Source organism: Papio anubis, chromosome 18 (assembly GCF_008728515.1).
Source record: "Papio anubis isolate 15944 chromosome 18, Panubis1.0, whole genome shotgun sequence".
NCBI classification, from domain to species: domain Eukaryota; kingdom Metazoa; phylum Chordata; class Mammalia; order Primates; family Cercopithecidae; genus Papio; species Papio anubis.
In genome coordinates, this window is record NC_044993.1 from 14,959,784 (window position 1) to 14,983,993 (window position 24,210).

Genomic DNA, 24,210 nt, shown 5'->3' on the forward strand with positions numbered 1-24,210 from the left:
TAGAGATGGGGTTTCGCTATGTCGGCCAGGCTAGTCTTGAACTCCTGACATCAGGTGATTCGCCTGCCTCAGCCTCCCAAAGTGCTGAGATTACAGGCGTGAACCACCGTGCCCAGTGGTATTTGCCGTTTTGATTGCAGCCTTTGACTGACTACCAGCTTTCACTAGGGCTCTCCCTGCCTTATGTCCCTCGTTAAGGTTTAACCAAGGTCACTGACACCTGACTTGAATTTTATTTGCTTTAGACCCTTTCTCAGAGGGGTCTGGTGGACAATGGGGTAGGAAGGCATCAAACTAAGGCACCTGGAAACTCAGCCTTTGCATAACAGTTTAACATCCTTCTGCCTCACAGCCTTTCAGCCACTTGGTTGGATCACCCTGGGAGGAATCTCATCCCTCACCCAGCTCCCAGCCTCGGCCGCCCATGCCAGGTAGCACCTCTCTCCCTCACTCACAGCCCCCTCTGCCTCCCTTGTGGCTTAAGGCCACTGTCCTTTGAGATGTGTGTGAGCTGAGGGGTGGCCCTCCAAAGTGCTCCCAGATGCCACACGAGCCTTAGCCAAATGCCACCAAGAGTAACAGCTGTTTCATGGTACCAGGCCAGTATCAGGTATTGTGATCCTGCCGTTTCATTCCCAAGGCAGTATGAACTGCTTACACATCCAAAGAGTTTCAACTGATACAGAATTGTACCCATACTGGAGAATTTTGGTTGAGAATCTTCCGAGTTGAACTCTGTTAAGCAAACCTAATCCCTTGATCCATTTTTCCATACAACACAGATGAATTATTTCTAATATTTTCCATTCTACTTTCATTGAAATGATTTTTTTTTTTTTTTTTTTGAGACGAAGTCTTGCTCTGTCGCCCGGGCTGGAGTGCAGTGGCCGGATCTCAGCTCACTGCAAGCTCCGCCTCCCGGGTTCACGCCATTCTCCTGCCTCAGCCTCCAGAGTAGCTGGGACTACAGGCGCCCACCACCTCGCCCGGCTAGTTTTTTGTATTTTTTAGTAGAGACGGGGTTTCACCGGGTTAGCCAGGATGGTCTCGATCTCCTGACCTTGTGATCCGCCCGTCTCGGCCTCCCAAAGTGCTGGGATTACAGGCTTGAGCCACCGCGCCCGGCCATTAAAATTTTTTTAATATTAGAGATGGGGTCTCGCTATGTTGCCTAGGCTGGTCTTGAACCCCTGGGCTCAAACAGTCTCCCGGCCTCAGCCTCCCAAAGTGCTAGGATTACAGGTGTTAGCCACCGTGCCCAGCCACTTCCTTATCATTTCCTTAATAACATTTTATTTTCACTCTCTTTATTGTAATACAGTATATAATACATTTATAACATACAAAATCCATCTTCATCGACTGTTTATGTTATTGGTAAGGCTTCTGGTCAACAGCAGGCTATTAGTAGTTAAGTTGTGGGGGAGTCCAAAGTTATACACAGGGCTGGGTATGGTGGTGCACGCCTGTAATTCCAGTACTCTGGGAGGCTGAGGCGGGCAGACTGCTGGAGCTTAGGAGTTTGAGACTAGCATAGGCAACATGGCAAAAGCCTGTCTCTACAAAAATTACAAAAAAAAAAAAAATTAGCTGGGAGTGGTGGTGTGTACCTGTAATCCTAGGTACTTGGGAGGCTGAGGTGGGAGAATTGCTTGAGCCCAGGAGGTCAAAGCTGCAGTGAGCCATGTTGGTGCCACTGCACTCCAGCCTAGGGGACAGAGCAAGACCCTGCCTCAAAAAAAAAAAAAGAAAAGAAAAGAAAAGAAAAAGTTATATGCAGATTTTTGACTGTGTAGGAGTCAGAGCCCCCCACGTAGTTCAAGAGTTCACTGTACTGTTGTAAAGACTGGACTCGTGTGTTCATTTTTAGTCAAATTTTCCATATGCAGTTTTAATTCACACTAGTGATAACCATCTACAACATTTCTCTTCTTTTCTTTTCTTTTTTTTTGAGATGGAGTCTCACTCTGCAGCCCAGGTTGAAGTGCAGTGGCACAGTCTCTGCTCACTGCAACCTCTGCCTGCAGGGTTCAAGAGATTCTCTCACCTCAGCCTCCCGAGTAGCTGGGATTACAGGTGAGTGCCACCATGCCCGGCTAATTTTTGTATTTTTAGTAGAGACGGGGTTTTGCCGCATTGGCTAGACTGGTCTCAAACGCCTGACCTCAGGTGATCTACTTGCCTGAGCTTCCCAAAATGCTAGGATTATAGGCATGAGTCATCCAACGTTTCCTTCTTTTTTTTTTTTTTTTTTTTGAGACGGAGTCTTGCTCTGTCGCCCAGGCTGGAGTGCAGTGGCCGGATCTCAGCTCACTGCAAGCTCTGCCTCCCAGGTTTACGCCATTCTCCTGCCTCAGCCTCCCGAGTAGCTGGGACTACAGGCGCCCGCCACCTCGCCCAGCTAGTTTTTTTGTATTTTTTAGTAGAGACAGGGTTTCACCGGGTTAGCCAGGATGGTCTCGATCTCCTGACCTTGTGATCCACCCGTCTCAGCCTCCCAAAGTGCTGGGATTATAGGCTTGAGCCACCGCGCCCGGCCCGTCCAACGTTTCTTATGAAACAGATAAAAGGCTGAATGTGGCTGGGCACAGTGTCTCACGCCTGTAATCCCAGCACTTTAGGAGGGCAAGGCGGGGAGATCACTTGAGCTCAGGAGTTCAAGACTAGACTGAGCAACATAGTGAAACCCTGCCTCTACAATTAAAAAAAAATGATAAAAAAATAAATTTTTATTTAATTGGGTGCCTAACTCTGCATGAAAAGCCGTGACTCTGGTGGCCCAGGGTGCTAAGAGACAGGAGGCTAACTGATGCACCACTTTGCTTAGAGTCCTCTCCAAATCTTTTTTTTCTCCCTTCATTGGCAGTGCTTTGAACTATGCGACCAGGCAGAAAATTCAGGGCCTGGTTAACTACAAAGTGGACACTTGACTCCATGGCACACCTCTTTCCCCAGAGATTCTTAGCGTATAAGCATCTCAGCTAAGAAGTCTTGGAAATGCTACCAATCCAAGGACTTTGGTGGAGCTCTGGGAAAGGGCTGTATTTCTAACCTCTGGGTGGTTACAAATCCATCAGTAACAAAGCTAGAAGACCAGGCCTAGTGTGGTGGCTCATGCCTGTAATCCCAGCATTTTGAGAGGCTGTGGTGGGAGGATCGCTTAAACTCAGGAGTTTGAGACCTGCTCAGGCTACACGGTGAGACCCTGTTCTCCACAAAAAGGACACAACAACAACAACAAACCCCAGAAGAAAGTAAAGAAAGGAGGGGAATTCCATCCAGTTTTCTTGCACAGCTGGATCTAAACACACCAGGCTGATTATTTTCTAACTCAGTTTAGAAATATGCAGATCCAGGATCACAGCTCGATGGGGTGGTCTCACAGACGGAAGATGCTTTTCCGATCCAGCCTAAGTCCCTCTACAGTCACATGGGGTTTTTGTCAACCCCAAAGACCAAGGTTTTGCAACCCTTTAAATAACTAAAGGACACCTGCACTTTAACCTGGGAAGGTGGCACCTGCCTGCAGGCTGAGGCTGTGGGAAGAGAGGAGGGATGTGGTCTAGGACAGGCCCTCTGCCTCCAGGCCCTGACACTCTCACTGCCTAGCGTTCAAGTGACCTGTGACTAAGAACAGAACTACACCTCATGGGTACTCACATTTCTGAGAACTCAGAACAGATTCAAGGTTATCCCTATAATAGCATCATTTACTCCCCTGTATTCCAGCGTGATTCCTTGAGTGCAGGAGCGGGGTTAAGTTACAGCTAAGGTGCTAGGAAGTAGGCCACCCAACAAGAAGGTCTATAAAGGAATGTCACCAGACACTCATGTCCTAGAAAAAAAGGGCTGAGACTCACATGTTTAGAGTAATCCCCTCACTGCCCAGATGAGGAAAGGGGCCCTGGTGAAGGCCTCTGAGTAGCACACTGTCACACTACTGAGGAGGTGCAGCTGAGACTAGCCTCAGGGTTCTGTGCTTCAAATCTAAAGTCCTTTCCATCAGGGTAGGGAGAGTTGGTCATAGGGTTTTAAGAATGAGGTAGGTTGGGAAATATTACCTGGAGAGGAAGCACCACTGGTGTAGGAAGAGGCCTGCACTTTAACTAAAACAGGGTTAGTAACACCAGTATCTACTACCTCTGGTGTTTCTGTTTTGTTTTATTTTGGCATAGCTCAAGAAATAACTCTGGGTTGGGCATGGTGGTTCACACCTGTAATACCAGCATTGTGGGAGGCCATGGTGGGAGGATCACTTTAGCCCAGGGGTTTGAGATCTGCCTGGACAACATAGGGAGACTCTGTCTCTATTAAAAAAAATTTTTTTTTTAAATTAGCTGGGTGTGATGGTGCAATGCCTCTAGTCCCAGCTACTTGGGAGGCTGAGGCAGGAGGATCGCTTGAGCCTAGGAGGTTGAGGCTGCAGTGAGCCATGATCATGCCACTACACTCCAGCCTGGCCAACAGAGTGAGACCTTGTCTAAACAAAAAACAAAAATGAATAAGTTGGTGTCTATTACACGAGTGGGAAATCGCATGACGACCTGGCTTTGCCATCCTCGGGACCATGGCAAGGGCACACTGGCCACGGGCTATGCAGAGTCCACTAGGGGGTGGCCAGCAGCCCCATCTCTGCTGGGTGCCATCAGCGTTTCCTTTGAACTTCTCGAGCACTGTACACTGTGACTGGCACTTGCCACACTGCCAACTGGAAACCAACAGTCTCTCTTTAACCTCTGCAGCACCTACTCTTGCATATGATAATAAATAATAGTTTGTGTTTATTGAGTCATTACTAAGGACAACCATGGTGCTTTATGTGTCTTCTCATATACGGTAGGTAGGTACTATCTACCATTAATGCCATTTTACAGATGAGGACATCAAGGCTCAGAAGAATACATAACCTGATCAAGATTCACATGGTCAGAAAGAGCCAGAGCTGGCCCACGACACCAAGAGTCTGCAATCTTGCTCACATGCTGTGCTACTGACTGACTAGCACAGAAGAGTTACATGGCAGAAAGAACAAAAATACTACCAGCTATTACCGAATACTCATTTATGAACCTTCTACATTGTCCCAGCAATTTCTCCTTAAGTGCCCCATGGTCCTGACTAACCTCGTAGCCTGAAACAATGGACACTTTTTTTCTTAGGAACTCTGTTAATCTGGAGTTCTGCTTTCCGTTTGGCACTGAGCCTACAGCACTGGTTGTAAGATGCTGAATCTGCAGATTACCTTTTAAACGGAAAATAAAGGGTAAAAGGTAAGAAGGACAGAAAACCACAGACAGCTAGAAAAGACTAATATCCCCACTTTCTTTCCTGAAAGGTCATCCGATGACCAAGATGGATTCTCCCACTCTGCTGCCCAAATCTTTTCCCATAAGCGTCCACTACAGCCCTACAGAATGATAAATCCTGTGACATTTATGAGCTACCTGAAGGTTAAAATATCCAGGAAATGTTGAGTCCATTTTGGAAAAAAGCTCTCACCAAATTAAAATCAGCCCTGCAAAACAAAAGTAAACCAAAGGTCTGCAAAGTCATCCAGCTCGCATGATTTTGTCAAATTTCCTAGGAGACTTTCATCAGCACTCAGAGCAGGTAAGAGATGCTTTTTATTTTCCTTCAGGAGAAAGCTGCAGGACACTCCCTAAGCCTCTGAGACCAGGCTCGGTGTGTCACACCCTGGAGGCCAGGGGGGCAGCCAGCCAGCGCTCCAGCAGCTCCCTGCACAGGGGCTGTGTCTGCCAAAAGTTTGCGACCGTCAGTGAAGGGAGATGTCACAGTTTGGTCAGGCTTGCTGGCCAAGCCTGACACTGGTTCACTGTAGGCTGTCATCTCCTCCCACCAGACAGAGGCAGAGGCAGAGGCAGAGAACGTACCCCTGGTTCCTTGTCCTTTTCTGCCAGTATCTTCAAATGAGGAAGGAACGAATGACAGAGCACTGTGGGGAATGTGTCCTTAATCACCCAGTTCTGCTCTGGGTGGGTTCTGCCAAGCAAATGCGTCTATAGGATCCCTCCACTTCCGATCAAGAGAAGCAAAGAGAGTCCTTCTAATGGAGACCTGGTTTCCTTTCTTTCTCTTGTCATTAGATCAGCTCACTGTTTACACAGCCAGAAGAGCTGAGCAGAGAGCTGGATCAGCCAGAGTCCAGCTGCTTCCTGTCTTTCAAAAAGTTCCTTAAGTGGGGAATCCTTTGCCATTTGGTTGGCTGTACCAGAGACAAAGCTCTTGAGAGAAGACAAGTCTGCACTTGCCATCTATGACCTCTTACTGTCAGGTCAAAGGGACACTCACAATGTCTGGGTAAGCCCACTGCTAGGTGAACCAACAGTGATCCCAGGAATGCTGATGTGGTCATGTGCATCAAGCATGTTCCTGGACCAGGGTAACTGGGCGTCCCTTCACCCAGGCCCTTCCATTTGACAGAGCAGCCGAGGAAGGATGGGGGCAACTGGTTCAAGCTACAAGAACTCTCCCAATCCACTACAACATTTATCATGCAATATCAACTCGCGTTTTTGTGCTCTGGAGACCGATACACTTCTCATTTTCCAAAGCTGCAACCTTTTCCTTTAAGACCTGATTTCTCAGGGCGGGACCATGTGCTGGCGGCGTGTTGCTCCAGTTTCCCTCCCCAACCCTCCCTTCTCCCCCTCCCCATGCTGATGCGCTATTTTAAAGGCTGCCCCAGTTCTGCCTGTCTCTGGGATCACCTAAAGGTAGAAGAATCAAAGGAAGCAACCAGGGTAAAGAAAGCCACGCCACACAGATGGGAGGTCCTGGGGCAGACGGGCAGATGAGGGTACCTCTTGGCCGAGGAGCTCAGAGAGCGCCCACCCCTTGACTTTGTCCTTAGCATTCAGTTCTTAGTTTCCAGCCTCAATCTTTCTGTCACATCCTCATGGTGCTTAGTGTCAATAAAATGGGACTTGAATAAACTAATTTTAATAAATGGGATTTATTACAAATAAAGATCAAGGGGTAACCCTGATGATTTTCTTTTACATTTCTAAGCTGTAGGTATTACATTCTTCACCCTCAAAGACACAGACTCCCTCTCTGTCAACACAGAAATAAGTGAAAACCAATGCACAATTTATCAGTTGCTGAGGTGTGAGTCAGTCTCTCCTAGAGAACATTCTCGACTGGGAAAGGCCCAGGAATTCTGGCTTTTGCCTCTTCCAAAACCTCTCTTCTGGACTCAACCTCTGCAGTTCTGTTCTGGGGCCTGGAGGTTCACCTGTTTCCCCAGAAATTTCTCATAAGCAGACATCAGAAGAAGCCATACTGACAATTAAAGTTTAATGTATCTGTGTGTGTGTGTTTACATACCTGTTGTGATAGGTCAATTTGACTGGATCATGGGGTGCTCAGATTATTTGGCTCAACATTATTTCTGATGTGTCTGTGAGGGTGGTTCCAGATGAGATCAACATTTGAAACCACAGACTGAGTGAAGCGGACCGCCCTCCCCAAGGTGAGCAGGCCTCATCCAATCCACTGAGGACCTGAATAGGATCAAAAGGCAAAGAGGAGAAATTTCACTCTCTCTCTGCCTAACTGCTTCAGGTGGGACACAGGTCTTCTCCTGACCTTGAACTAGGACGTACACCATCAGCTCTCCTGGTTCTCAGGCCTTCAAACTCGAACTGCAACTACATACTCCACGAGTTTTCCCAGGTCTCCAGCGTGCAGATGGCAGATCATAGGATTTCTCAGCTTCCATAATCATGTGAGCCAATTTCTTATAATACATCTCTACACACACACACACACACACACACACACACACTCACTCACTCTGTTGGACCTGTTTCTCCAGAAAACACTGACCAATAAATCTGTCTATTAAAATACCAAACAAAAACTTTAAAGGACTAGCAACATCAGATGTTGGTAATGCTGGTGAAGATGTGTAGCAACCGGAACTCTCACATGTGTTTGAGGGAATATAAAATGACACAACCACTTTGGGGAAAGGTCTAGTAGTTTCTTACAAAACAAACATACACCTAGCCTATGACCCAAGCAATTTCTCATCTATGTATTTACCCAACAGAAATGTCAACATATGCCTACAAATAGTCATTTACAAGAATGTTCATCACAGTTTTATTCCTAACAAGCAAAAACTGGAAACAATCCAAATGTCCGTCAACAGAATGGATATAGAAACTGTGGTACATCCATGGAATAAAATGAAACACTACTCAGCTATAAAAAGCAATGAATTACGGATACACGCAACAACATGGATGAATTAAAACATGCCAAGTGAGGGACACAAAAGTGCACACATGATTCTAATTATATGAAGTTCCAGAAAAGGCAAAATTAATCTACTGTGGAAGAAATCAGAACAGTGGTTGTCTCTAGGGGTCAGGGTGGGAGTGGAGATACACTGAGAAGGTAATGAGAGAACTTTCTGGGATGACAAAAATATTCTGTATCATGAGGAGGGTCTGTGTTACACATGTGCATGTGTTTGTCAAAATCGACCAAATACACACTTAAGATTTGAGATTTCATTGTTTGCAAATTTTACCTCAACCAGAAAAAAAACCTGTAAGCAAGTGTGGAACTATAGTTAACGATCTGTATCAGGGAAGTACACTGATGTCTGCAATAAAATGAACAAAAAAATAAGATGCATAAGTTAAACTTCTTCCAACTTTTCCAAACGTTTGAAATTTTAATAAACATTGAACAAAGTGTCAAGCAGTGAGCTGTGTTGTGAAGAAAAAGCCAAGCAGAGTGGGTGAGGGTGCTAATTTGGATACAGCGGTCAGGGACAGCCTCTGAGGAGGTGACAGGTGTACAGAGCCCTTGAGGTATTAGAAGAACAGTGAGGGCAGAGCATCCAGGCACCGCAAGGACAAGGGCAGTGGGTGACAACTGGGGGCACACTCTCACTCTCAATCCTTGTATATGCTCAAATACCTTTCTTTCATTCTGACAGCTGAATGGATAGCTTGCCTGGGTACAGGATGCTTGAGTTGCATTCCTTTTATCCCCGTGGTCTGTAGATGAAATTCCAGCATCTTCTAGCTTCTTGGTGTTGCAAATAGGAAATCTGGTGCCAGTGTGACTCTTTTTCCTTAATAATTTGTTCCTTTGGCTTCTGAAAGCTTGAAGATTTTTCTCTTCATCCTAAGAGTTCAGAAATGTTACCAGGACATGCTTAGAGTGTCTTCTCTTATCAGTTTTACCTTTCATTATGCAGACTCAAGTCTTCCTTCTTTAGGGAAATGTTCTTCTATATGTTTCATTACTTCCCCTGGTGGTAAGTCATCAATGCTGTTCACCAAATATTTCTAGCCTTCCTCCTTTCATCCATATATAACGACTGCATGTGCCCGCTCTCTTCGAAGTTAAGAGTGGGTCTGTAATTTGCTTTGGCCAATGAAATGTGAGTGAAAGAACGTGCACACACCCAAGTGGACTTTAAGAGCCAGGGCATGACCCGCCATTCTACCTGATTGCTGCAGGGACCGGGGAGCAGGTGTTGTGAAGAAGCCTCTGCTGGCTCAGGTCCCTGAGTAACAACAGTGAGCAGAGTCCCCACTCTGGACCTGCACTGTCTGCGGCAGCATCGGGAAGAAATCAATGTGCCGAGCTGAGCTAGCGAGCTTCTGGGACCGTGTATTATGACAGCATAAGCTAGTCCTGGCCAGTCCTGCCTCAGGCACCCTTCCTCTAACCTTCTTTCTAGAACTCCTGCTGCTTGTATGTCAAATCTCTTGGTTCTATCTTCCAGGTCTCTTATCTCTTTCTCCTAACTTCTCTTTGCATTTTCTCTGGAGCTCAGCCTTTCTAACTTTGCCTGGCCCTCAACTGCCTCCCCCATGCTTGGCTCAAGGAGGTAAATGGTTGGCACTAGGAGTCAAGGAGTTAGGATATTTATATTCTGCTCTTTACAAATATAGGCTTCCTTGTATCAACTACAATCTAGGTACTTGTCATTTTCAATATTTGTATTCCATATGATAATCTAGTAATATTGTGCCTAGCCACTTTCTTCTGTTAGGTGTTAGGATTCTCAATTTTTACCAACTATAAAGATCCTCTTAGTATTGATCTTCATTTTCTACTCTAAGCATGGTATATTCCACTCCAATATATTTCTGCTGTTTCTGAATTATACACTGACTGGTATGGAAGAAAGAGAATCAGACTAGGCATCAGAAGAAAACAGGCTTTCCCAATCACTAGCCAGATGGCCTTGTACGAGATACTTAGTAATAGTCAAGTAGTGCCCTTCCTATTCCAGAATTGTTTTAAAGTCCAACCAAGGATGGATGTGTGAATGCTCTGTGCAGAGTAAACCATTTTATCGGTTGCATCTGGTACTGCTCAAATATACTGAAGCTTGCTGGTAAATCTGTCCATTCGAGGAAATTCACAAATTCTTCAGGCAAAAAAAGTGAAAAATGAGCTGAACTTACATAATGTATTTTGTGGACTCCAAGATGCCATCAATTGTAAGAGGCACCATTATAAAACTCCAAGAAAGGGAAGAAAAACTGCCAACAATTTTTTTCGATATGGTATTCCACAGATATTTATAATTTTAAGATGTGATTACATGACAAATCTCGATTTTAAAGTTGTTAAATTGTGAAGTGTCTGTGCCTTAGAATCAACGAACATATGAAAATACATATATGAATATTTGAAAAATCATACAGACTGAATTCCAATAATAGACCCAATGAATTTATTCCTGACCGGGTGCAGTGGCTCATGCCTCTAATCCCAGCACTTTAGGAGGCCAAGGCGGGTGGATCACTTGAGCTCAGGTATTCAGGACCACCGTGGGCAACACGGTGAAACCCTGTCTCTACCAAAAGTATAAAAATTAGCCAGGCATGGTGGCACGTGGCTGTGGTCCCAGCTACTTGGGAGGCTGAGGCGGGAGGATGGCTGGAGCCTGTAAGTTGAGGCAGCAGTCAGCCTTGATTGGGTCATTGCACTCCAACCTGGGTGACACAGCAGGACCCTGTCTCAAACTTATTCCTTTCCACTTACTGCAAACCAGAAGAGCCTGAGTGAAGACATTTGTCTACAGCTAGGAACAAAAGGAAGGACTGCACAGTGTGTGCATGGAAGTGAGCATGAGGACATCAAACCCACCCTGCTGTACAGTAAGTCCAGGCTACAGCCTGCCAGGTGGAGCCTCAGCAACAGCATTCCAGTCACATGAAGAATGGGGAAAGCATCTACCAGGAGCAGGAGCTACGGCCATTCATTGGTCCTCTTCCCTTTGACCCTCTAGCCCATTTCTTCCAAAGAGAGGCCCTTAAAGGGCTACTTAGGAGGGAAATGACGGGGAAGTAAGGGCAGGGACATGATGGTCCAATGACCTGAGTCTGAGCAGATACAAAAAGCTGAAAATTGACCAGGTGCAGTGGCTCACACTTGTAATTCCAACACTTTGGGAGGCTGAGGCAGGAGGATTGCTTTAAGTCAGGAGTTCAAGACTGCCAGCCTGGGCAACATAGTGAGACCCCCATCTCTACCAAAAAAAAAAAAAAAAAAAAAGGCAGCAGCAGCAGTAGTAGCAGCAGCTGAAAATGTCAGCATAAGTGTGAAATGTGAATCAAGTCTCTAACTACTGTCTAAGAAAGATGAATATTGATTTATAACTCCTTGTCACCTGGCTACCACGCCTGGGCAAATTTAGGGGCATTCAATTATGACTCAAACAGTGTGGATGTAAAGTCTCCAGGGAAACACTTGGCTTGTATTTTGGAGATGTCTTATTTAAAGGATGGACCATCTGTTGAAAAAGGAGATCCTCTTCCTCTTGGTGCAGTAGCCCAAGAATTTCTTCTAGTTCTTAGACATTAGGGATTACCTACAAGCTAGGCAGTAGGATAGATAGGTCTGGTCAGGAAATGCCTGGTCATTCGAATGAACATCACGCTCTCCTTGCACATGGCTGCTCCACCTCTGTTTCCACCGCCGACACACTGCACACCTACATCCCTTGGACCCAAAACCCACTGCTGCTGTGGTGTGGACTTTCCAGCATTTGGGCAATGCCAGAGAACACTCCTAAGAGTGGGATGAATTCCTCTGCCTGTTCCTCATAAAATCAGCAACAACTGGAGCCAAGGACCACCTTCCCTCAAGAAACAAAAACAAAAGCAACAACAAAAACTGCTCTCTAGGTAAAAACGGCAGTTACCACTCCCAAGGGATTTGTGGGCTGTCTACACAGCAGAAGAAAGTGTCACTTCCTCCACCTTCAGAAGGAACTCTGTCCAAGTAGGACCAGCCATGCAGGTCAGGCTTCACTCTTGGCAGATGCCCTCAGAAGATCTTCCTAGAAAAACAGGACTGGCCTTGGAAACGCCCATTTGCAGCTTGCTTCTTCCCTGGATATAGACTGTTTTCCAAGTCCTGGAGTCTTTATTTTTGTTTATTTTTGAGATGGAGTCTTGCTCTGTCCCCCAGGCTGGAGTGCAGTGGCGCAATCTCGGCTCACTGCAAGCTCTGTCTCCCGGGTTCACGCCATTCTCCTGCCTCAGCCTCCCGAGTAGCTGGGACTACAGGTGCCCGCCACCACGCCCGGCCAATTTTTGTATTTTTAGTAGAGACGGGGGGTTTCACCATATCGGCCAGGCTGGTCTCAAACTCCTGACCTTGTGATCCACCCACCTCAGCCTACCAAAGTGCTGGGATTACAGGCGTAAGCCACCACACTCGGCCCTGATTTTTTTTTTTAAGAGACAGGGTCTCCCTCTGTTGCTCAGGCTGGAGTGCAGTGATGGGATCTTGGCTCACTGCAACCTCCACCTGCCGGGCTCAAGCAGTCCTCCCACCTCAGCCTCTCAAGTAGCTGGGACTACAAGTGACTGCGCCACCACGCCCAGCTGGAGTCTATTGATGTCATTAGAAATCCCAACCTCCAACTAACTTTCCTTTTTTTGTGGAGTGTGTGTGGGGTCGGGGGAGGTGTTTAGAGGGCAAAAGGGAAAAAAGAGTTAGGGAAGGGAAAAGGACAATGAAGGAAACTTTCACAGAGAATCTATACGGGACCAATAGTTGATTTCTGGGCTCCTAAAGGCATCGTCTACCCTACTGTCCACCCTACTGGCTGATAGGAATTTTTCGCCAACAAGAAAGGAAATGCCTGAACACGCTATTAGATCATCTTCAGCACAGCATCTGACTCACCAGCGAACGAACAAGACACTCACATCTAAGTGACTGCTCATATGGAATGAAACCATTTGCCTTGTACTATGTAACTTATAACAGTTGATGGCAACAGCCCAGCCTTTCTGTCACTGGAGGTCTGTAAGAAGGCTCCTTGCACGGCTCCCAGTATAATCCTGGGATGCAGAATACGTGTGCTGCTGTATTCATTTCATTAAAACAATCAGCTCGCCCAGGCACAGTGGTGGAAGGGAAGGGGAGGGGAGGGGAGGGGAGGGAAGAAAGAAAGAAATGTATGGAAGAGAATTTAAAAAACAAGCAGCCAAATATAATGGAAAAACATGGATCTGGGCTCAGAACTCCAGCATTCAAGTGCTGACTTCTCCACGCACAAGTTATGTGACCAAGGGCAAGTCCCTGAACCTCCCTGAACTTCCATTTTCTCATCTGTAAAACAGGAATCATTTTACCACCCCAGCCATGACATGGGAACATGTGTGTAACCAGCTGTACAAAGATGTGGTAGGCAGAATAATGGCTCCCTAAACAAGTCCACCTCCAAATCCCCAGAACCTGTGAATGTTTTATCTTATGTGGCGAAAATAACTTGGCAGATGTGATGAATACAGGACCTTATTCAGGTGGGTCCGATGTAATCACAGGGTCTTTATTACAGAAAGAGAGAGGCAGAGAAGAAGATATGACTATGGAAGCAGACAGACAGAGATTTGAAGATGCTTTGCTGCTAGCTTTGAAATTAGAGTAAGGGACCATGAGCCAAGGAAAGCGTGGCCTCCAGGAGCTGGGAAAGACAAGGAAATGGATTCTCCCCCAGAGCCTCCAGAAGCAGCACAGCACTGGCTGCAGACACCTTGATTTCAGCCCAGTGAGACCACTGCAGATTTCTCATCTCCAAAAATGCAAGAAAATACATTTGTGTTGTCAAATTTGTGGATATTTGCTACAGCAACAATAGGAAATGAATGTAAAACCTTCTAAGAGGAATGGCTGTTCTTCAACAACTTTTTTTTTTCCTTTTTTTTTTTTTTGAGACGGAGTCTCGCTGTGTCGCCAGGCTGGAATGCAGTGGTGGATCCTGGATCCACCTCCCAGATTCGAGCAATTCTCCTGCCTCAGCCTCCCGAACAGCTGGGATTACAGGCATATGCAACCACGCCTGGCTAATTTTGTATTTTTAGTAGAGAGAGGGTTTGTACATGTTGGTCAGGCTGGTCTCAAACTCCTGACCTCAGGTGATCAGCCTGCCTCGGCCTCCCAAAGTGCTGGGATTGCAGGCATGAGCCACCGCCCCCGGCCCCAGCTACTTTTTTGTATTTTTAGTACAGATGGGGTTTCACCATGTTGGCCAGGATGGTCTTGATCTCTGACCTCGTGATCCACCCACCTCAGCCTCCCAAAGTGCTGGGATTACAGGCTCAAGCCACCACGCCCAGCCTGGATCAACTCTTAAAGGAGAGCAGCTGGGGTTCCCTGGCTCTGCTGAAAATTATGAAGCAGGATATCTTAGTCAGTTTGAGCTGCTGTAACAAAATACTGAAGGCTGGTGGCTTAAACAATAAACATTTCTCTCTCACGGTTTTGGAGACTGAGAAGCCCAAGATCAAGGTGCTGCCAGGTCTGATGTCTTGTGAAGGGCCTCTCCCTGATTTGCGAATGGCCACCATCTTGCTGTGTCTCACAAGCTGGAGAGAAAGCGCTGGTGTCTCTTCTTCTTTTGGGGGCACTAGTAATTCCATCACAAAGGCACCACACTCACGACCTCTTCTAAACTCACTTATCTCCCAAAGTCCTCCTTCAAATACCATCACATTGGGGATTAAGCTTCAACACATGAATTTTGGGGGAGTAGGGGGATAAAACACATTCAGTCCATAGCACATGGCATCCTCTCTCGGGAAACCATTGAAAACTGTGCCCCAAGAGAGGATGCCACGGGCTATGGACTGAATGTGCCACACTTAATAGGATAAGCAGCCAAATCAGTCAGTCTATCCATTAACATGTATTCTAGTTATTAAGTTGTAACGAAAATGGCAAAACAAATACAATTTCTCCCTTCAGTGAACTGATGACCCATTAGGGGAGAGGAGAAAAGACAAGGCCACAGAGTTCTCATTTCTTTCACATCCCGAAGTGGCTGTCTAGTGAATGTGTCCCACACACAGGCTCTTGACCTGAAACCAACGGGGATGGACATCAGCAGATCCATCAGCCTCCTGAAATAAGATGCCACATTCTAAGGGAGATTCATAGAGTTAGATGTCAAAAGTGTTTGGGCTCAGAACCCGAAAGTTCAGAACCATTTATATGACAAGAGAAAGATTATAGACAGAAGATCAAAACACATAATAGGTATTTCAGTAACAATCCAAATATTTGTGATTTACTTTTAGCATGGAGAAGATGGGACTCTGAAGGAAGAGGAAAACTGAATCAGCCCCTCCAGGGCTCTACATCTCATGATCAGGGTTGTTTGATATTTGCTAGGGCATACAAAAGGGCCATTCAGAACAAGTTCCGTTAAGCATATTTTTCCTCTCTCCTGCGTCCGCATATGTAAGCTATTCTCTACCTCACACAGCGCTCTCAATCCCACCTACACCTGCAGCAACTGCCCCAGTTCCAATGAAGCATCTCCAGTGGCCATCTTCACTTCCTCTCCCAGCTCCTCTTGAACCTGCTCCAATCTCTAAAACCGTCCTTTCCACAGTTGCCAATGACCTCCACATGATAGCATCCTAACATCGATTCCTGAGCACTCAGCAGCCATGTGAGAAAGGCGGCCCTCCTCCTCCACCTTTGCTGCACCTGCTGTCTGTGGCCCCCTTACAATATAAGCCCCTTGAAGGCAGAGTCTGTTTATTTTACTGCTGTAGCCCCAAAGCCTGGCATATGATGGGCTCTTGAAAATATGTGTTGGATGAATGAACATCACACTTCATGGAAATGTGTGAAAAAGGCCCAGCTGTACAACCGGAAAGAGATAACAAATTAAGGGCAGTCAGTCTGCTGTCTGAGTCCATTCCCAGCAGAGGCTACCTTCTACCAGTCAAGGTTCCAGTAACTGCCATACCACAGCGAGGGTTAAGTAGGACAGTGAAGCGTGTGTGAGACAGAATGTCGGTTAGGAGCCCACTGCGGTCATGCTGCTTCCTGCCCAACCCGCGGTTCTGATAAGGGGTGCAGATAACAATCATGTGTGCATGTGCACAGACTGCGGGCGCCCCGCCACTATGCTGTGGTGTGCAGTGGGCATGAAGGGAGCTGCTTCGGCTGCCACCTGGACAGGTCTTGACAGTGCCCAGAGACACTTCCAGGGGGGAAAAGCAGCCAGCACGGTGACCTGGGCTTATGACCCCAGGCAGGGGTTGGCAAAGGACCCAACAGCCATTTCCCGGACAGCGGGAACTTCTGCACTCTGATAGAAACATTTCCTTAATACATTTATTCAATATTTTTTAATTATTACTTTTTATAGAGACAGGGCCTTGCTATGTTACCCAGGCTGGCCTCCAACTCCTGGCTTCAAGTGATCCTCTTGCCTAGGCCTCCCGAAGTGCTGGGATTATAGGCATGAGCCACTGCAATGGGCCTAAAAAAAACTTTATTATGGAAATTTTCAGACGAACAAAAAAATAGAATAAAGTGAGCTCCCAGGTACTCATCACCCAGCTTCAACAATGATCAAATCAGGGTCAGTCCTATCTGATTTTCCCCTGAGGTGTCCATGTCTTCGTTTGCTGGAACAACCCCCGTTCAAGCTTGTCGTCTTGGTGTAATAGCTCCCTCTTTCAGTTTCAGACATGCCTGGGACTGAACGATAAATTACATGGTCATCTGATCTTTATCCCAACTCACTCTCCCTGATCCAGATTATTTTGAAGAAAATTCCAGACACTAAATAAATCCACCCATGAATATTTCACAATGTGATAGTAAAGGCTTAAATACAGCTCCACACCCTTTAGACACCCACTTATGCAGCACTGTGCCCTCTCCTCTCAAGGGGCTGTTGGAAGGGTCACCCACTAGGCTCTGTGCCACATGCTGGCACATGGAGCTCCACCGGGTGGCAAGACCCCAGCTTAGGGATGGGGCTGATACACATGCAGAGAAGAGACTTATGCCAGCCTGACTCCACTGCATCGCCTCCTTCCATGGCACCACACTGCCTCCATACAGGAGGTCTAGAAATGGTCACGGACAGCAGGAGAGCAGAACAGACCAGCAGTCTGTGGCTCATTTTACACATGCACACAGAAGGAGCAGCACGAGTTTCAATCATTCAGAGTGAAAAAATGCAAACCTCAAACCAATCCACAGAGAATAAAATCCCAATCTTTATCTCTGTTCTCTGGGTGGTATCACTGTAAGATTCCAGAGCTAGGCTGACAGGGTATTTTAAGCAACCTACCTTCCTGACATTTACGACAAAACAGTGAGAGAAAAGGGATATAATCATGTTTTCTGAGTCCTCAGAAGTGAACCGCAAAGTTCACTGGTCTATGATCCGGCAACCCTATTTCTGGGTATATTTCCTAGCAAAATCCTCACACAGGTCAATCAGAAGACAGCACAAGGATGTTGGCCACAGAACCATGTCAGGTAGCAGATGAGCCCCACGGGAATGGGCAAGGTCCCTGCAGAGCATGTACACGATGAATACTATGCAGCAGCCACAAGCAATGGATTCAATGTGCACACTGGACAGATCCAAAAATAGTGCTGAGAGAAAAAAAGAAACAAAAGAATCCGTAGCACCAGGCCATTTGTGCCATTTTACCTAAGTTAAAAACATATGCACACAACGAAAACCCTAGATTAACAAAACCATACACACAAAACCCATGTATGCACAGAAATCAGCAGTTAATAATAAACCAATACACCAAACATATTCAATTGGCTATGGCAGGGAGGGGAATGGACAACAGGAATCAAAGAACATATCAATGTATGAATGAATAAAACCAAGACAGCAGCCTTGTCAAGACCAGTGAGACCAGCAATAGTGTGTCACACATGTAATAGCAGTAACTCAACACCATGCACTGGAGGGAGGTCTAAAAAGAAAGGAAAAATAAAAGATATTAATAAAAACTAGCAAGCAATCAACGATTGTTCAAAAAAAATTTGCCTCAATTTTATATTTATGTAATACATAAATATACATAAATACACGTATATAGTGTGTATATATATATACATTGTGTGTGTATGTGTATGTGTATATACAGAGAGAGAGAGAGAGAAAGGTGGGGGGGAGATGGGGTCTCACTTTGTTACCCCAGCTGGTCTCTTAACTCTTAGGCTCAAGCACTCCTCCCACCTTGGCCTCCCAAAGTATGGGATTACAGGCATGAGCTACCGTACCTGCCTGGCCCCTCAGTTTTTTAAATGTTTTCTTTCACCAACTAGACAACCGGTTGAGTGTGATGAACAGTAGCACTGGGGCCCATCACTATACCAACACAGTACCTGCATCTCAGAGGTGAAGATGGAGGGGCTCAAATGGAGGCCTTCACTGTAATGCCTCCCTTGCAGTGAGGGCCTGGGATTGCTGGTCACAGGGCCACCTGCTTCCAATTGGGTGAGCCATGTCACAGCTCTGTTTACATTTCTTACTTGCAAAAGGAGGGGTTCAATGGGACAATCTACACCTAAAATTGCTTCCTGCTCTAACACTTGACACTTGCACAAGTGTACATGTGTTTGTGTATACTACAACATAGCTAATCCTATGTTCTAAACTGTGTTAATGCTTAATTTTGTGCATATGTTACTGTCTCTAGTGGGTGGACACTGAAGGCTGAATCCACTTTCTCCATTTAACTGCAGGTTACTCTGTGTCGGGCACTGGACTGGACACTGAACAGTACAAGGGGCGGTTTCAGCTCCTTTCTGGAGCTTAAACCTAATGAGGGATCCAAACAAGTAAACAAGCCAGAGTACTACCTTGTGATCAGCATTATGACAGGGACAGGACAAGGTCCCAAAAGGAACAAGGAGTGGGGCCTGCACTGCCATTTTGGGGCCAGTGGGTTCAGGTGACAGTGATGTGAGGAAAGCATTCTTTTAAGAAGGGAAATTTAGGCTGAGACTAAAAGACAAGCAGGCCAGGCATGGTGGCTCATACCTGTAATCCCAGCAAATTTGGGAGGCTGAGGCAGGAGGACTGTTTGAGTCCAGGGGTTCGAGACCAGCCAGGCCAACATGGTGAAACCCCATCTCTACAAAAAATACAAAAAATCTGACTGCATACCAAGTATCTGATAATTTAAAAAAAAAATTAACTGGGCATGGTGGCATGCACTTTGTAGTCCCAGCTACTCAGGAGGCTGAGGTGGGAGGATCGACTGAGCTCAGGAGATTGAGGCTGAAGTAAGCCATGATCGTGCCACTGCACTCAAGCTGGAAAGACCTTATCTCAAAAATAATAAAAAATAAAAGATAAGCAAAAGCTAGCCAGGCAGACAAGGGATACCCCAGGTGCAGGAGTCAGGGGTGAAAAGGAAGGAGTTCCAGGTTGAGGGGACATCCTGTGCAAAGCCCCGGGGTGACAGGGAGATTGTTCTTTCAAAGCACTGGAAGAGTAATGATGTGGTTGGATCAGAAAGGTAGACACCTCAGCAGCTGGGGGTACAATAGACTGTATTTTCCTCCAACAGTCCCAGGACTATTTCCTGTCCCACACGCACTTCCAAAACCTTGCCACCCTTCATCAAGCGCTGGGGTCTGTTTTCCCTCCCCTTGAACCTGGGTGGGCCTGGGACTATTCTGACCCAGAGTACAACCAAAATGCTATGACTTGTAAGGCTAAGTCACACAAAAGATGCAGCCTCTGCCTAGCTTTCAGGACCCTCACCCTTGAAAGCTTGCCACCATCCTGTGAGGAAGCCCAGGCCACATGGAGACACCACCGTCAGTATTTGGATTGATGGCCCTTGCTGAGGTCTCTGTGGAGAACCAGACATGTGAGGGAATGAGCCATCAAAAGATACCTGTGGCCGGGTATGGTGGTTCACAACCGTAATGGGGAGGCCAAGGTGGGCGGATCACTTGAGGTCAGGAGTTCAAGAGCAGTCTGGCCAACATGGCGAAACTCTGTCTCTACTGAAAATATAAAAATTAGCCAGGTGTGGTGGTGGGTAATCCTCCTGTAATCCTAGCTACTTCTGAGGCTGAGGCAGGAGAATCGCTTGAACCTGGGAGGCGGAGGTTGCAGTAAGCCAAGATCGCACCACTGCACTCCAGCCTACGTGACAGAGCCAGACTCTGTCCCCAAAAAATAAAAAAAGGCCGGCGCGGCGGCTCAAGCCTGTAATCCCAGCACTTTGGGAGGCCGAGACAGGCGGATCATGGAGGTCAGGAGATCGAAACCATCCTGGCTGACAAGGTGAAGCCCCGTCTCTACTAAAAAATACAAAAAACTAGCTGGGCGAGGTGGCGGGCACCCGTAGTCCCAGCTACTCGGGAGGCTGAAGCAGGAGAATGGCGTAAACCCGGGAGACGGAGCTTGCAGTGAGCTGAGATCCGGCCACTGCACTCCGGCCTGGGTGACAGAGCGAGACTCTGTCTCAAAAAAAAAGAAAAAAAAAAAGAAAAAAACAAAAGACACCTGTGCCTGGCCTTCTAGTTTTCAGCTGAGGCCCCAGACATCATAGGCTAGCAGAGACTAGCTGCTTCTGCTGTGCCCTATGCAAATACAGTACCTGACCCACGGAGTCCATGAGCATAATAAACAGTTGCTGTAGGTGATCGAGTTCGGGGGTATTTTGTTACGCAGCACCAGTACGAGAATAAATGGATAAAGCATATTTTATTCACACAATGGAAAACTATTACAGCAAGGTGATGAAAACTCTACAACCATACAGAACAAGATGGGCGGCTCTCACACACGATGTGAATGAAGGAAGCAGACATATGAGTGCACGGGGATCACTATCTGATCTGATCTACTTAAGATACAAAACAGGCAAGGCAAGTCCATGCTGTTACAAGTCAGGAAAGCAGTACCCGCCATGGGAGCTGCAACTGGGAAGGGGTATGGCGGGCGGGGTGGGGGGAGGGTTCCTAGGATGCCAGTACACAGAGGTGTTTAGTTTGTGAATGCATCAGGATGTATGCTTATGATGTAATATAAGCACTCCTTTGTATGGAGAGTAAACGGCAATAAATAGGTTTCCTTTTAAAAAATGCTGACAGAGTGGCAAAAAAATGTGCACGTGGATGCTAAAGAGGAAAGCAGGATCAGTGGGCAAGGCCCATTGAGGGTTTAGGTGCATCATTCCAGAAACACTGCAGAACTATCGAACAGTTCAGAGGTGGCTTCTATTTCAGAAATATTACTTTGGCCACAGTGCAGTAAATGGATTGGGAGGGGTTGAAAAGCTTGCAGAGCAATTGGGAGTTACTGCAGTCATTCAGGCTATTGGTGGTGTGAATGGAGAGGCCAGCCTGGGCTAGGCGGCCCTGCTGCCCTGCCAAACATGAAGGTCCCTATGCTCCTGGGGCCCCTGGGCTAGCTGCCCAATGGGCCATCTGCTGGACTTAGAATCCAGAAGGGACATCTGGTCAACTCGACTCTGAACAATTATTTGTCTTGATTACTGAGTTTTTTGGCATCCCCTTATATTTTCTGCCTGGGTCTGGCAGAAAGTGTATGGATTAAAAAGATTTTTAAAGGGTTTACTCTCTTGGACATGTTATTAGCTTAGAAGTCAGAGAATTAGGGGTGTAGAAGTTAATGATATTCAAGCGGCTTGCTTGGGCAATTGGGTAAATGGTGGTTTTCGCGGAGACATGAACTCTACAAGGGGAATGGGCTGCTAGAAAGGGGGCAGGGGTGAAAATGATGGTACAGTTTGGGGCATACCAAGTTCTAGGAATGTGAAAAACATTTAAGTGGAGATAGCTGGTTTATCTGGTGTGAGGGGCTGAGGCCCAGAGGGAAGATCTGGACTGGAGATACGGATTAGGATACAAACAGTTTTAAAAAGCCTGGATGAGGCTGTGCACAATGGCTCACACCTGTAATCCCAGTACTTTGGGAGGCTGAGGCGGGTGGATCACGAGGTCAGAAGTTCGAGGACAGCCTGGCCAATAGGGCAAAACCCCATCTCTACTAAAAATACAAAAATTAGCTGGGCGTGGTGGTGCCCGCCTGTAGTTCCAGCTACTCGGGAGGCTAAGGCAGGACAATCGCTTGAACCCGGGAGGTGGAGGTTGCAGTGAGCCTACATGACGCCACTATACTCCAGCCTGGGCAACAGAGCGAGACTCTGTCTCAAAAAACAAAAGCCCAGATGAGCCCACTCCAGGAGAATGTACAAAGATCCAAGACTAAGTCTGAAGGGAAACCATTTAAGGGAACAGAGTTAAACACTTGGGCAAAGATGGTGGATACACGAAATAGAAGAGAGCAGTGAAGAATATTTACAGCAGGGTCAGAGGAAACAAACACCAAACAAATGATATTCCCAAACTGGAGATGTCTATGTGCAAAGCAACTCTTCTTGCCTTCCTTTTTGTTTTTTTTTTTTGCCTTTTCTGAAAAGGCAATAGTGCTACTAAAAGATTACCTCCTAACTTTGGTTGAACAACTCAGATCTTTACAATGATGAGCCAATTAACCCTGTTCACCCCTTTGGCTAAAAAGCAGCAGAAAGTACCATTTTTCTGACTGTCTTGGGTCCCTTTGATGTTCCTCGGGCATCAACTTGATTCCATTCATTTTCTGAATGAAGCAAGGGACGACGGGTTGGGACCCTCATATTTTTTAATGCACCCAAAATAATTGAGTGAGAAACTTCTGGCCCATTTCCAAGAGGAAAAAAAAAAAAAGACTCAGACAAGTAAAGGAATAGATGTTGGGTGAAAAGGGAAGTGTGTTCTCTGGCCTTGGCTACTAGGGCCAAATTTTAAGTGTGGATCAGGGCGATTTCATTTCGTGCCTTAGAGGTGGTGGGCTGCGTGTCTACAGAAGTGGTGAGGAGCTTGTTGCACAGATGCTAGACCCCAGCGCCAGCTCCAGCCCTGCTCATCCACTGTGGCAGCTGGTCTCAGAGGCCCTCACATGCACCTGGGGTAGTCTTCCTCCAAAGGTCCTGCTATACAGCAGGATCACTGGGTCTGTAGCTTTTTGGACAAATATTTGAGTTTGGCTTTAATAGGCAAAACCAATTAACTAGACAATCCGCGAAAAAGGAGCGGTAGGTATGGATCAGAACCCACTCCCCACTCTGCTGCTGGAGGAAGGGATTGGCCACAGCAGCACAGCTGCTCCACTGCTTGTGCCCCCCCGCAAACTGAGACCCTGGCCGGGCCAGGGTTAATTGGTTCATGATTTTTTTGAGACAGGGTCTTGCTCCGTCAACAAAGATGGAGTACAGTGGCGTGATCACAGCTCACTGCAGCTTTGACCTCCAAGGCTTAAGCAATCCTCCCACCTCAGTCTCTGGAGTAGCTGAGACTACAGGTGCATGCAACCATGCCCAGCTTTTTTTTTTGCTTTTTTCTTTTTCGTAGAGACAAAGTCTCGCTCTTCCTGGCCAGGCTGGTCTTGAATTCCTGGCCTCAAGTGATACTGCCACCTAAGCCTCCCCAAATGCTTGGATTACAGACATGAGCCACTGTGCCTGGCCCTTTCATACTATTTTAAAATTTTTCCGAATGAAAGTTTTTATAATGATAGTTTTTTTAAAACTGCAGTGAATTATATGATATTCACATTAAGCTGGATAAATAAATAATTATAAATAGCTTCACCTCAGCTCAAGTTTTGCTGCCATGTGGGTTAAGAAAAAGCATTTAGTTTTCAGAGCTTTCTGGATTTCAGATTTCTAGATAAGAGATGTATTAATTTTGTGGTGTTACCATTCTCATTTAGGTCTTTAACCCCTTCTAGAGTATACCATTGTGTATAATATTCTGTGCAGATCCAGTTATGTTTCTCCATTTTAATTAGTCAATTCTCCTAACATTTTCTATTAAGCAGTCCATCCTTTT

The 24,210-nt window shown here is 46.4% G+C and overlaps 1 protein-coding gene across 3 annotated transcripts in view; it reads right to left on the minus strand.

Moving 5' to 3' along the window:
* The window catches only part of ZNRF1 (zinc and ring finger 1), a 116,017-nt gene that overhangs the window by 18,185 nt on the left and 73,622 nt on the right, over window positions 1–24,210 (minus strand). The window lies entirely within an intron of this gene.